Source organism: Anomalospiza imberbis, chromosome 1 (assembly GCF_031753505.1).
Source record: "Anomalospiza imberbis isolate Cuckoo-Finch-1a 21T00152 chromosome 1, ASM3175350v1, whole genome shotgun sequence".
NCBI classification, from domain to species: Eukaryota; Metazoa; Chordata; class Aves; order Passeriformes; family Viduidae; genus Anomalospiza; species Anomalospiza imberbis.
In genome coordinates this window covers 140,275,400-140,290,193 of record NC_089681.1, presented here as the reverse complement: position 1 = coordinate 140,290,193, position 14,794 = coordinate 140,275,400, and the positions used below count along the sequence as shown (strand labels likewise).

Here is a 14,794-nt window from a genome sequence, read left to right as displayed (position 1 = left end):
AAATAAGGTCTCCTGGATGTTTTTCTGAAATAGAAACACTGCTTGCTCAAGTAAAAGTCCTTTTAATCCAGTAGCTTTCTATCTTCCCAAATCCCTGTGGGATGAAAAGATGAGCCTTGCGGCATGCTTGGAAGGTTAATGAATGTGGACTCTAAACACAGTCTCAGGAAATATTTCATATTGAAAATATGTTATAGAAAGTGTTTAAAAAAGGGCACTAGTATGAGCACTTCTGTGACTTATAAGAATAGTTCTACACAGAGAGTAAACACAATTTTTTATTCGCTACTTCCTATGCCATCAAAATACAGTACTGCGAATATCATCCACAGGTAAATAGCTGCTGCAAACTCTAAACTCACCTGGTTTCATGCAGTCCTGCTTTGTCAGAGAGCAGCATTCAGCAGTAGCTCTTACAGCTGAATAACCATTGGGCTAGCTTCAGGTAGAGGTCTCAGCACCCACCGGGAGCTTAATCTGCACATAGCCAAAGGGCAAGACACCTGCCGCAGCCTCTCCAGCCGGAATAAGTGGCTGTGCTTGTCTGGCCAAGGAAAGAGGTTTGCCAGGACTGTTATTTAACCTGCAAGGTGCATCCTGGGGTCCAGCAGTGACTCAAAACACAAACCTCCCATCTCAGACTATAACCCAAAACAGTCCTTTCCAATCCATTCCATTGCTTCAGACAGTGTTTCCGTGTTGTTTTATTTTGTTTTTCAGTCTTGAGACACATCCATGTATCCATCATCCATGCTTAAGTCTTGGAATGGCATATGGAACATTTATGTTCATACCAGGCAGCTGAAGTAGGACAGAGATAGATAAATACACAATATATGTAATTCTTTTATCCATTATAATCTCAGTGGATATACTTTTATTTCAGTACAATTGCAATAGTACAGATGACTTACACGGAATCTCTAGAGCAACAATCTCTTTGTCAAATGACTTTTCTTTGAAAATTCAATATAATGGCAACTCTCAATATATTTGATTATTTGTAAAATTCCCTTTTTCCCTAGCCCCTCAAATGTTCTCCATGTGCCTGACTGCATCTGACACTCACATAACTGCTAAAAAATTTAACCTTTATTTTTAATTCTAAGACCATTTTCCTGGAGACAAGTGAATAGGTGAAAATCTGAATTCTAACATGAAAATAAATAGGCCATCACGGGATTTTTACATTGGAGGAAATCCTGAAGTGGCAACTACCTGGTCAATAACTGCCCAAACCTGACACTGACACACCTGTGATATAAGAAAATATGAAGTTTTAGATCAGTATCATGAATTTTAAGAAGCCTGCCAAATAAAATTTAGGATTTATTTAATGTATCTGTTGGATGTTGGTTTTAGTATTACAGTAGTTCATTTGGATTCTTTCCTGGTTTTAATATTACCTCAATCAGATTAAAAATACAGAATTATGATCCTTTTGCTGTCTTCCCAAGAGACTTCTCTGGTGTCGAATTTAGATTTCATTAGGCTAACACATATCATTAATTAGACATTTCCCTGATAAAAGAATATATTTTCTCTTATCAAGAGAAAATCAATAGATTTTTCTCAAGGGAACTCTGACAGATCTAATTTTCCTGGACTTCATGAGAAAATTTGAACTGATATTGCATGTAGAATTATTATTAATATTTCCATTCCATATCTTGGCAGGCAGGAGAAGTAGGAATGTAGTGATGAAAAATACTGGTGGCACAAAGCTGGGAGATGTTGTCAATACAGAGATGGATTGTAGCACCACAGGAAAAGAAATGGCCTTGAGGACTGGGGTAATACCAGCTGAAAGGGAAAACCAGTCTAAATTCATGGTCATGCACTTATGTACCAAACCCAAGGATTTATTTTGCACTGTAGGAAATCATCAGTTTGTCTTGACAGAAGAAGGAATAGGCCACTTAATCACTGATCAGGAGATCACCTGATCATGAGACCAGGAAGAATTTCATATGGTGGCAGGAAGGTAAATGAAGTCGTGGGGTGCAAAAGGCATTTCCAGAGTTAGATGCTAATGTGCAAATCCTAAGTTGCATCATGTCTGGAACCCCGTATCTAACAGGAAATACACTGCATGAACACATAGCAGAGAAGGGTGATGTGGCCTAGAGAACTTTTGCTGAGAGAGAAAGAAATACAAAATTATGCTCGTTTTGGCAAAGATATTTTGTCCTTTGAATGAAAATGAAGAAATATCAGAGAGGAAGAACATTAATAAACATGACAGGCAAAAGAGGAGTTGCATAGAAAGTAGTTATGCAAAAGTTCAGATTGGAAACTAGGATGTTTTATGTATTTTGCTTAGACTGGGAAATGTTGTAGTAGGGGTAGTGGAATGAAAATCTCATTATTAATAGTAAAAGAAGGCAGCCCTACTGGATCAAGTGAGTGGTGCGTCAGTTTGAGTATTTGCCGCCATGCCTACTCTGAAGCTCCCTGGCTTCGCCTGCCCGGCAGAGGCATGGTCAACTGCAGGGGACACTCCCCTGTTTCTTGAGGAGATTCGGGGAGCGGCTGAGACAGAGCGCTTCGCTGTCTGCCTTGTATGGAGGAGAGTCAGCGTCTGAGGAGGTAATGAGGGAGTCGACTCAAGACTCAAGGCCGGGGTAAAAGTCTCAGGTTTAATCCGAGCTCCAAGGAGCTCCGAATGCCATTGTACCTGACAGCCAAAAGCGCCCCCGAGGCTTTCGCAACAGCTCAAATACCGGGGCGGTAACCAGGGGGAAGGGACGCCCATTCACCAATGGGGGAATTCAGGGGAATGGCAGGCAGAAGGACAGACAGACACACAAACCAGTGGGGGAAGTTCAAGGGAGGGACCCCTGGCCCTTGTCCACTCACTCGGTGCCCAAGGTGGAAGATTCTGGGAGAGTGGGATGGGGAGCTGAGTGATGGACAGGGTACCAGGGAGTGGACAGGGGAGTGACTGAGCATTTTCAGGGAGCTTGGCATTGAGGGAAAGGCAGGAAAGCTCGGGGTGGAACCACCAGGAGAAAATGGGGGGTGAAGGGGCAAACCATTACAGAACTGTTATAGAGATATAAAAACACAATACAACAAGTATTCTCTGTTCAATCATGATAAAATTTTTGCAGAAATGCCAGAAATCCAACCTCAGAACTTGTGGTAATGAAGGACTCACATTCTCCCTTTAAACTAACAAGGACTAAAGCCCAGTGGCAATATTTTAAGAGAGGGAGAGTTTGTGAGGCTGTGTGCTTTCTGCAGTCCATTCCCGTTGTACTCCCTTAGCATTCAGAACCGCTGGTCTAGTGATGTTAGATACTACATTTGTGCCTTAACAAAAATCTGTTCGTAGACCTGATGTCCATGAATTTAATTTCTGTTTGTTTCTTCAGTGCTTTTTATTGATGGTTGTCTGTTTAGGGGTTTGGGCTCTATATGTGGATATGTCCCTTACACTCATCTCACATGTTGCAGCTCTGAGCAGCAAAAATATTTACCCATACTGGACTCTTGTGTCACCCTTGTGTCATCATGAAAATCCTCTACTATGGGACACTTTTAATATTAAGATATGTTTAGCTTCTTAGGAGCAAAATATTATGTTTCTATAACATAGAAACCAGTATTCTGATGGCATCACAAGTTCTTTAGGTGCCAAGCAATACTTGAAACAAATAAATATGCATTCAATTTTTAGGATACATAGCAGACATATTTCAGCCTTTAAAAAGGCTTTATGCCTTTTGAAATAACCACTCAACTAGAGTTGTTATCTCAGTTCTCACTTTCAAGCTCTATCAAGAAGCAAGGACCAGAGGTGATTGCCTAGCAGCTGCACGGTGCACAACAGGAAATAGGGGAAGTTTAATGTAGTTTGCAGCGCCCTTGTTTAGAGGACAGTCGCGATTGTCCTTGCGTGAGTTTCAGATAGCGGAGCTGGAGGCAGATCTGAGCTGGCACTTACTCACCTCTGACACACCTCAGTCTTTCAGACTCTCTCCTGGGAGTGGATAGTCCATTGTCTGGCATCTTCTCTTCAACAAAGCTGTTGTTGTAGTCAGGGTGACTGTTCTCCATCATCGCTGGCATTTTGCCTGTACCTGCCACGTGTCCTTGGATATCATGTTTCCTATCCTTATTGTTTGTGAGATTCAGATAGTCATAAAGAACTCAGGAAATGTCTTTCTGGGAACCCCCAAATATTTTTAAAGGCCTGTTTGGTTTTTTTAAATTTCCTCACTCATACTTCTTTTTTGCTTAGATTTTCCAAATATGGTTTGTTCTCCTCTTGTCTATAATATGTCACATTTCTCAAATCAAAGCTGCAAATGCTTTCATAAATAGGCAGAAGTGTTGTCTGTCTTCACTTCTATTAGTGGAATATCTCTGCTGCAATAATTTCAACAAGGAGTGCATTGAATTTATTGAACTTATTCAAAAAGCACATTTATGACCATAGTAGTGCTGGCTCGGCAGCTTCTCACACTTCAGAGATGGAAACACATTACTGTTGTTAAGAACTGTGTACAATGTTTGCTCTTTCCCCATTTTGTGACTAACAGGAAATATGTTTAAACTGCGACATGAGAATAGACAGCTCAGAAGGGGAATTGGAGCAGAAAAGCCTATTGCATAAATGGTACAATTTTATAATGTTGAGTAAATGTTTATAATCTGCAGTGGTGAATTTAGAATTCATGACAAAACTGCATGCATATGATTTTTATTTTTTTCTTGAGGATGAGAATTAATAGTTGAAATCCTATTTGTACTGGCAAGAGATTCATGTTTGCAATTGACATCCAGAGGTTCTGGTAGGTGCTGGACTTGTGCCTTGTTGGTTAGACAATATTGAACACAATTTTAACCTTTTCCAGGCATGCACAACCTCAGATCACAATCACATTAAGAACTGAGGAAAGAGATTATTTGATGTCTCTAAAAGTCAGTTCAGTATCCTGAGCTTTCGTTTGTCAATAAATCTCATGAACTCTGCATATAAGCTGGGAAGGGTGAGGAATGTTTCTGAGTTTTCAGATTCTACAGTGCAGCACAGCTGCATCCCAGCTCTCTGTTAGTATCCCTGTAGCCTACTTTGGGCTGTGTTTTTGCTGGTGCACATTGCTGGGTCATGTTTAGCTACTTATCCAACAACACCCCCAAGTCCTTCGCTTCTGGGCTGCTCTAAAGCCATTCATCCCTCAGCCTGTGCTTGTCCTTGGGATTGCCCTGACTCACATGCACACCCTTACACAGGACCATGTTGAACTTCAGGAGGTTCCCATGGGCTCACCTCTCCAGACTGTCTGGGTCCCTCTGGATGGCATCCCTTCCCTCCAGCATGTCTATACCACACAGCTCGGTGTCAAACCTGCTGAGGGGGCACTGACCCCACTGTCCATGTCACCAACAGAGACCTTAAACACCACTGGTCCCAGTAATGGCCTCTGAGGAGCAACACCCACCACTATTATGCAGTGAATACAGTGAAACACTATTATACAGTGAGATCCTTGGGGAAGTGGACAGTATTAGCAAGAACATACTTTTTTCTACATTAGGTTATTTTATCATTTCAGTAGAACAGATTTTCTCTATTAATTCCTGGGATTTATAAGAGTTTGTTTTTCTTTCTGGCTATTGCTTCTGTGGCCCTGTTAGGATCACTTTTAGAATGAGTTAGGCAAATGAAGGCCACTTTCTGAAGCACTTTTTCTGACTGTGTCTTTAGTTTCAAGGAGAACTTGTCTCCTATGCAGCCCATTTCCTTTTTCGGTTCTACAAAATTTCTGCAGAATTTCTTTATTTCCCTTATTTTATATGATGCAGTACATATTGAAGAGAAAAAATATCAAGAATATGATTTACTAGGTTGCTCGTTGTATATATGATATTTGAATTCCACTAAAAGCTTGTGTATTTTATAGAGAATTCATTCTACTTGCCCAAAATGAGTTTTCAGAATCTTTCCATTTTAGAACTTGAGGCCATTAAAATGCATTACAGCAGCATCCCAAATGTATACAACTGAAAAAATACTTTGTCATTATGAAAATGCAACCTCTATTAACTTCCTAAGTTTACAAATCATGAATATTGTTAGTGGGTACTGTGCCTTACAAGTTAAAATAATATCCTGTCCCAGAAAAAAGGAATTAAAAAAAAAAAAAACCAAAAAAAAAGAAAAACCACAAGGGAAAAAAGAGAAAAAAAAGCAAATAAAAACAGGCCACTAATCTGCAAAACTCAGAATGCTTTCTCCATCTCCAGCTCTTGGGTCAGCCGGGCTTGACATGAGGCTGGGAGGTGCACACAGTAAAAAGCATGTTACAGTTTATCTGTTCCTGTCAACTGCTCCTCCTGGCTGAGTGTGCTAAATCAGAGCTCTGGAGGCTCTATTTCAGTAAGAAATATAACATCAGGGCTGAAACTTGTCAGTTCCTAGATTAAGGCTTCACATATGATGGAGGCCCATTAAAACATGAGTACTTTTGAGAACACATGCGAATGGAGGATTTGTAACCATAAAACTGACACGGTTCCAATGGAAGATAGCAATATATTCCTGCCTGTTGAACATAACACTGAGAAAGCTGACTCCAAGCATTCATATATTAAATGTGAGGTCCCAGAAAAGTACAGCATTGGCTTTAAAGTAGTGAAATGTAGATAATAAATAAGTTCCTTTTATTATCCTTCAAGTGTTAAAGTGCCAAGGGTTTATGTTTCAAGTCTGTCTGAGCAAATATGAGATATACAAAAAAGTTACATATCTGTGTGTGAATGAGTATTCAGATATAAAAATGTGGTTCCCAGTTGTTTTTATAGACATTTGTACTGTGAGACTAGGTATGGGATAGGAAGACTTTTGCTGTAGGGCTGAAATAATTTTCATATTATGTTATACGGTTGTACAGTTGGAAAAAGAAACATGGTTTCTCAGATTTAGTTTTAAGTTATGAATAGGTAGCAAGGCTTTGTCCAGCACTTCAGGATGTTAAAATCACTTAATTCATAGCAGTGCTTGGGTGGGACAGCTGACTGAAAGCAAACCCTGATAAGCAGTTAAACCCTGGAAGAGTTTGATTGAAATACCTTTCTTAAATAATGTGCCACAGTACTTTGAAAAAGTTAGGGTCTGATTGTCAGTATATTTAATAGGTGTAACACTGGCGTTACTTAAGCTTCTGCAGTTTGAAATCACAGAAGCACACCCTGTGGTTTAGTAGTTCTGGGCAGATGGTGGAACAAGGTAGCTATTTTTTACTGCTAGAAGATAAAAATTCTATTTGACAGAGCACAGAAAACCATGTTGCTTTAACAGCAAAATTATGAAATCTTCTGTTTTAATGAACTGGAATTATAAAATTATGCTTGTGTCACAAGGAAGATAACAGTGAAATGATGTAGGGTGCTGAGGCTTTTCAGGATGTATTTCTTTTTATGCTGAATTGTAAATTCATATTCACTGCAATGGCTTTCCAAATAAGTTTTTTACACATTTAAAAACGTAGTGTGTTTTGATGTCAAAGAAGAATGCTTGAGGCCTCACTGTGTTCTTGCAGTGCCTGTTGCAGGAAATTGTCCAGAGTTTTATTTTTAATACCTAAAATTAGGCTCTGGACACAGCGTGGAGGCAATAGATAAACACTGTTGCTATAGAGTTTTTAAGTTACTCCATGAACTCTTTTTTTGGCTGCTCCCTGCCCAAGATAAAAAGCTGGCATTAGTATTTATATGTTATTTATATGTTTGTATGGGATATTTGAGTCATTGTAGTGTGGAGTATAGCACTTCCTTGGCATTTTAAAAATACAAAACTTACAACAGACCAGGAAAATATTCAGAAGATGATGAAATCCTGTTCCAGGAGTGCTGCAGCTGGCGGCATGTTTACTCTCTGTTGTTGGAGGGGGAATTTGAATTTGGCTTGCACAGTTAGTTTCTTTTTGTGGAACTTTTATGCAGTTGTGAACTGTGCTTAAAGGTACTTGAGCCAAAAATGAGTAACAGCAGTGTAGCATTTGAAGGAAAACCGTTTTTTCTCTTTCCACACAGTTATGTGAACTTATATGAAATGCAAAAGATACACACTGTAAGTGACAGTGCAGAAGTGGAGAAGGAAGGAAACTGTTTGGGCTAGGCTGGGTGCCAGGTATTAAGAGAATTTTTCTTTTACGCTGATTTTAGGAGAAGCAGCATAACACCATGTGCCATTTATAAGTACTTGATGAAAGATCATGTAATAGGCCGTTACAACAGGGCACATATTTGCTTCAGCTGCAATGCCTGTGTGAAGTCCTTTTACTTTAACTGTAACAGCGACATCAGTCATGTTAATTGTCGTGGAAAGTTACTGGTCCAGACACAAATCTCCTCACTCATCCTCATTTTCACGGCTGGTTATACTTTACTCACCCATGTGGGAGAATTCTTGCCTGGGGGGTTGAATTTTGTACAGGCAGCAAATTTTAGGGAGGTAAAAGGACAAGAGGTTTACAGATGCCTTACATCAAACCGAGTGGTTATTCCTAACCATAAATGTTTAACTACACTCCCTCAGCTAATCACTTTCAAAATAGATATTCATTTTCAAACAAAACCAGTTGCCTTGTGAAACTGTTGGTTGGTTAGGGGAAAAAAATGACCTAATGCTTCTGAATAAAATATCTGATCTCCTGTTGCCAAGGCTGAGTCACTTCCTGTTACAATAACAAGACTGTCATCAGCAAACTTCTCTAGCCACACAGTGGAGCTTGCCAGTGTGTGCATGGCTTTATTTGTCCATGTTGTTAGAAAGTTACCGTTGAAAAACACACTGTACTAAATTTGGAGGCACCAGCTTTGCATTCAAGTGCATTACTGTCGGATCTGGGTTGCATTTACTCCCGATAGTATAATCTCTTATTTCTTCATGCAACATAATAATATCCACCCAGCTGTGTACAGTAATGTTGTAATTCTATCAAGGGATTCTAGACACAACATAGTGCATTAATATCATCAGAGCTTTCTCAACTGGAATCTGCAGGATCACAGTCAGCTGCTTCTTATTTACAGGAATGAGATTTGAAAAGTACCTGGAAGTTCATTCCACTTGTCACCTAACAGATAACCTCTAGTGCTTTCTGGACTGTGGTGGGTTTTAAAGTTATCTTTGAAAACATTAAGCACACAGTGGTTTCGATCACGTTTTTGCAGGACGGGCACTCGCCTGGTTTGCAGGCAGCCGGGGTCTGCTCCTGCTGCACCGCTGAGTCAGCAGAGCAGGAATTCATTAGGGCTTTTACATCACAGCTTGGAACTCATTTCCTGGGCAAGATCAGTTGGCAAAAGCCCTTTCTGCTGTTAAAGCAGCTAGAAAATAAAAGCTAAATCCAGTGTTTAGGTTCAGTACCATTATTACCCCCTATGCCCCATGTTTTAAACTTTATTTGGGAGCAGTGTCTGGCAGGCTGTATTCTGGATGATCTGTCAGATCTGTATGTGAATCACAGTGACTGACTCATTCTGTGCAACACAAATGACTTTTCTGAGCCTGTTAATAAGATATGGGGGGAGTGCATGTTATCTTGCACGTTCTTTGGGACTTTCATCCTGGTTTTCTGTCCAAAAAGTCAAGTCTTATATCAAGTCCCCAAACTTTAGGGCCAATGGAAAACCTTCACTTCTTTGTGCCTGTTTCCCCCTTAGGGAAAGAGATGTTTTAAACTTTTAAATTGATTTGGCACTCGTGGACAAGCAGAACTAGACACAAAAATAACTGTGGTCCTTTCAAGCAAACAAAATAATCTCCCCAGGTTCTGGTTTTGTTTTACCGTGTTTGCTTTATTTAATATTTGTCCTACAGAATCATTTATGCTAGTTCTTCCTGAGAGCCATGTGATGGATAGTCCTGTATGGCCTGTGTCTCTTTTGCCAGAGCTCTTTAGCCAAATCCAGAGGACTCCAAGTGAATGAACATACTTGTGAAGTGCCAGTCACAAGAGGAAGGTCATCACTCGTGGGAAACGTGTCAATGAACATCCTTTTCATCCCCCCATTTTTACAATCAAATTGTAATAAACATGGCACAGAACAAGGATCCTGTTAATAGTTAGCCAAGCTTAATCTTCAGTTTTCTTGCCTTCACATTTTTACAAAAGAAAATTCACTTTTTTTCTTTTCCTTTCTCTTTCATTTAAAAAAGAAAACAGAAAATGTAAGTTGATATGTTTCAGTTGACTATGATGAATCTGGGATAAGTTACTATGCTCTGTTCTCTGATAAACAGAGATGTTATTGTGCAGTCCTGGATAAAGTAACTGATTATACTGTTTGGGCCATGAATGCAAAATGTGTTGCAAAGATTTGGATGTCTGTAATTAGCCAGTTGTAAAATCTGTGGTTGGTGGCTAAGCAGCTGTTCAGATCACTGTCAGAATTTCACCACTGTAAAGGAGAGAGCATGTGTTATTCCATTGTTTCAGGATGGGAAAGAACACTTTGTATATGTTTCTTTTTTCCCTAAAACAGAACAAATGTTGGCTCTCAACTGCACTTACAGTGTTCCAGACTCTTTCAGTGGAAGGGAATTGTATTTGCCTGAGATTGTCTTTGTTTTAGGTGTAATGTATCAGACACTCTGACCCAAAGGTTCATTTATCACGAGGCTTTGCTGCTGCATACCTTGGACATTCATTCTGCTGTGGGCAGCTCTCCCTGTCCATGCACTGACTTACTGCCAGAATACATCTGTGGATATAATTTACATCTAAGTTTGGATATTATTTATCTTTTTTTTTTTTTTAAGAACACATATCATGCTAGACTCAAGCCTCCTAGGGCTGTCTTAAAATAAACCTTGCAGTTTGATATGGGTAGCTCTTTACTGTGTAGGCAGTAAAAAACTTTGCCACCAGCAGATTATTTCAGGTGCATCAGGTCAGCCACTGGCTGCCTGAAAATCATAATACTTTTAGGTGAAACTATGGTGTAAGACCTTTGGCACTCAAACCTCCTGACTATCTAGTTCAGGGAACGGTGAGTTCTCAGTTACAGGGAGTGGGAAGATGATGTCATTGAAAAGCTATTGCCCTGCTTTGATATTAGTAAATGTGTTCAAAGTTCTCTAGGGGCCTCCTAGGACTGAAAACCTCTCCCTGCTGTGGGATAGAGGTGTTTCTCTCTCTCTCAACATTTCTTTACTGTTTTTTTTTTTTTTTTAACCAGAATACCAGTGAAATACTTTTAAGAAAATAAGTCTGTTTCTGTACTGTTTAACAATTGTTTTGAAAATGAAGCTGAGTCCATTCTTGTATCATTAATGAAAACAATGATAGGAGCAGAAAAATCCCAGAAGTCTGAGTGTGAGTGGGGAAGAGGGGGAGGAGGGGACAGGATGAAGTCCTTTGCAAAACAAAATAGTAGGTGTCAATGTTGATGTCTTTTAAGGCATGCCTTTCACTAGGCACTATGGATAACTTATTAGTAATCAAAACCTGAGGGGCCAGATTCCTACTTTTTCCTTTCTGCATGCACAGCATAAAGAAGAATAGAATGAAAGGTCCTGGCAAGATGCCAGTCCTCCTCCTCCTCAGATAAGGGGGTGAGTGATACAGCACCATGACTGTGTTTCCTTCTCCCATCTCGCCTATCACATGGGGAAGTGAACGATTGCTGAGCTTTTTCATGCCTGTGAGCTGGACTGGGCTTTGTCCTCCTCGTTCTGCTGACAGACAGCTTTACAGCATTTGTGAGGCCCAAACCAGCCTTGGGGACATCTGAAATTTTAAATCTATCTGGATCTGGGTTCTGCTGCTGTCCTATGCCTTTATAACTGGACTATCATGTATACTAGAGCCACGAACCCAGGGTATGTGCTGAAATGCCAGTAGCAAACATAAATCTCTTAAGTTGCCTCAAACTTCTCCCACACAAATTGAGGAATTTAGCTTTTTAAGCTGTAGGGTCTATACATTGTGAGTTTTCTTCCCAAAAGTGAAGCCTGGCTTTGATTTGTTTAATCATGGAATACTGAATTCACTAATATTTTCCGTGCTGCAGCGAGGCTTTAGCAGGACAAGTATCACAAGACTCCTGATAAAATCACAGGAGTTAGCAAGGCTAGTACTTGGAGGAGCTTTGTAGATTCAGCCTTTTCTGCAAATAGCATTCCAATGAAACAGAGATAAACTGAATGTCTGAAACAATCTTGCGGAAAATTTTACTTTGTGGGTTTTTTCCTTTTGCATAAAGGCCCTCTTCAGACCATCTGAATAGGATGTCAATTGTCACATGCGGCTCCTGTGTGACTTGGTCAGTGACATAACTTGGCAGGGGGAGGGAGGAGATGGGAGAAATGGAGGATTTAGCCCTTTTTGCTAAAGCTGGAAAATGTGGTGAGGACTCGCAGTGTTACCAAGAAGTATTGTAGTCCAGTTTGTAGCACCACTGAAACAAATAAATTTAGCAATAGCCAGCAGCGCGCTCGGCGTCACCGGTGATGTCACTGGTGACATGTCTGGTACCTGTCCCCTCTGGCTGCAGCCTGAGAACCTGGGAGCTCGGCATCTGGCAGGATTCCAGGGCGCTGAGTCAAAGGTGAAATGCCAGCACCAGGGAGTGATTGCTGGTTTCGCTGGCTGAAATACCACTCGCATTACACATTTATTACACTTACACGGAGAGAATGTGAAGATAGGGCAAAGGGGTAAACAGCAGGAGGAGTGCTGTGGTGGGGAGAGGCAGTGCTCAAACATGATAAAAGTGCAGCTGTGATAAAAAAGCAATAGTGTTGGCTGGCACATATTGTTGCTGATACAGCAGTGGACATTTATAAGGGTATTTTTGTTTCCTTAAATGGGGGGAGGTGCACGTTTTTCTGTGTGCGTGTTTACCACATCTCCCATGCAATTCTACACACCTGCAGCTGTTCTGATGCATAGCAGCAGAAGCAAAGCAGTATTTATGACAGGCATATGGGCAGTACTTGCTGAAATTAAGGTTCTTGGCATGCAGCTGATCCCATGGACCTGAAACATACACTGAACCCCAGTTCTTATACTTAGAGGCAGGCACATACTTCAGTGACTGCAACAGAATCATTTTGCTTTGATTGACTCCCACTTCCCAAGACAGAAATGTATATCTAATATTGGCTTATATTCAGATAATTCCTCTTGGAAGTTTGGGAGACTTTGTCATTTGTGACTTTCTTTAAAAACATAAACAAGCTCTGGAAATGGAAAAAAAATGTTATTTGTTTTTCATTTTTAGACTTATGTTATTTTGTGTGATTGCTTCAGTTTTTAGAACTAACACAGGACAATCTCCACTGGTACACTTCATCCTCTATTAATTTTTTTTAATATCTCTCTTGAAAAGGTACTGCAGAAAGAGTGAATTTGTTTGTACTCTAGGAATACTTCTTTTGAAGTTTTGTAATTTTGAGGGAAGAAGCTCCAACACATTTGAAAATAAAAACAGTTACTTTCACAAGGTAGTGGTACCAGTAAAGCAAAGATCTAAGTGATAGAAAAATTTTACAACTTTTTGCCACAAACCATGATATAAGAAGAATTTCTGTGCATTAACTTACCATAACAGTTATTGAATTCTCATTTTAAATGTGAAGATTCTAACTTCCAGAGGGAGATGTAGAGAAGTTTAATGAAGAGAAAGATCCTAAAAAGTTGAAATGGAAAAAAAAGAAAAATATTCTGTTATGGTTTATTATTGATACCAAGATGAATATAATAGCAGTCTCTTAATGAATATAAGAAGTGACAGATGTGGTTATGGGGTGTCCTCAGAGCAGACTTACACATATGACCTCTCTTTATGAACATTCAATATCCCAATTCCATGAGCACTTGGTGCTGGGCTTGGCTTTATGCACGTGAGGAGCCACTTTGATTCAAATTTCACATATGCTTCATGTTTGCAACCTTACTCTTCCAGGACATCTTCCAGCAAATTCAACACTCCTTTCATTTCTTCCAAATGTGAACTCTGCTACATGCTCCCCTCCCTTCCAGTCACTTAGAAAAATATGATCTGTTAAGTCAGTGGCAGAACTCCCACTGACTTCTGTAATGCTGGGAGTTAAGCTCTCTGCTTAGGAGCCTTACACATTTCTTTTTAGAAAACTTTCCAACATTGTAAAAGGGTCATTTCAGTCCTGCAGCTCTCCAAAATGCTCACTGAAAGTCTTACACTTTTCTTTTTATTAATATAATTTATTACCAGCATTTATTATACTATTCTTTGTGGTTTTTGGAGGAGATGCTAAGGATTGATGACATGTTTACTTATCTGAACATTTAAAGCTCTCATGATAATATTTATAAGAGTTTTTGGGCTTTATTTCTCAACCCTGCCTTCCTTTCCAAGATGCTGGATTTTTGTTGCTATCTGCATCAAAATTGTATTCCATCCTCTGATTCAATTTTTGTAAAAGATCTTAGTGGGACTTCTGTCATTCAGAGACAGTGGCCAAGAGATGGAAGGTGCTGAATATTCCTGTCAAGGTTCATTTGCAAAGAAATATGGAATGAGTTTATATTTATTCTCAGTCATGACAAATTTGTCCGTATCTTTTTTCTCACCCTTGAAACAGAGGCATGCTGGAAAGTTTTTTGTGTCCTCTATGTATCCTCCTCTAGCTCTGGCACTGCTAAGAGGTAAAAAAAAAACATGTTTCAGAAGAAATGAAATGAATCTGTGAAGAACTGTGGAGTTGTTACAAATGGGTTTACTATGTTTGGTTGCTTCAACACGTCGGTTCTAAATGTACTGTCAAATACGGGGCAGAGCATGGCCCTCAAAG

At 39.8% G+C, this 14,794-nt stretch overlaps 1 long non-coding RNA gene across 1 annotated transcript; it reads right to left on the bottom strand.

Moving 5' to 3' along the window:
• Positions 1–265: 265 nt before the first annotated feature.
• On the bottom strand, positions 266–4,265 carry LOC137462943 (uncharacterized). Its single transcript, XR_010993804.1, has 2 exons — positions 3,954–4,265; positions 266–801 (listed from the first exon to the last, which is right to left on the bottom strand). It is a non-coding gene; the product is annotated as an uncharacterized lncRNA (long non-coding RNA).
• Between the last annotated feature and the right edge of the window lie 10,529 nt (positions 4,266–14,794).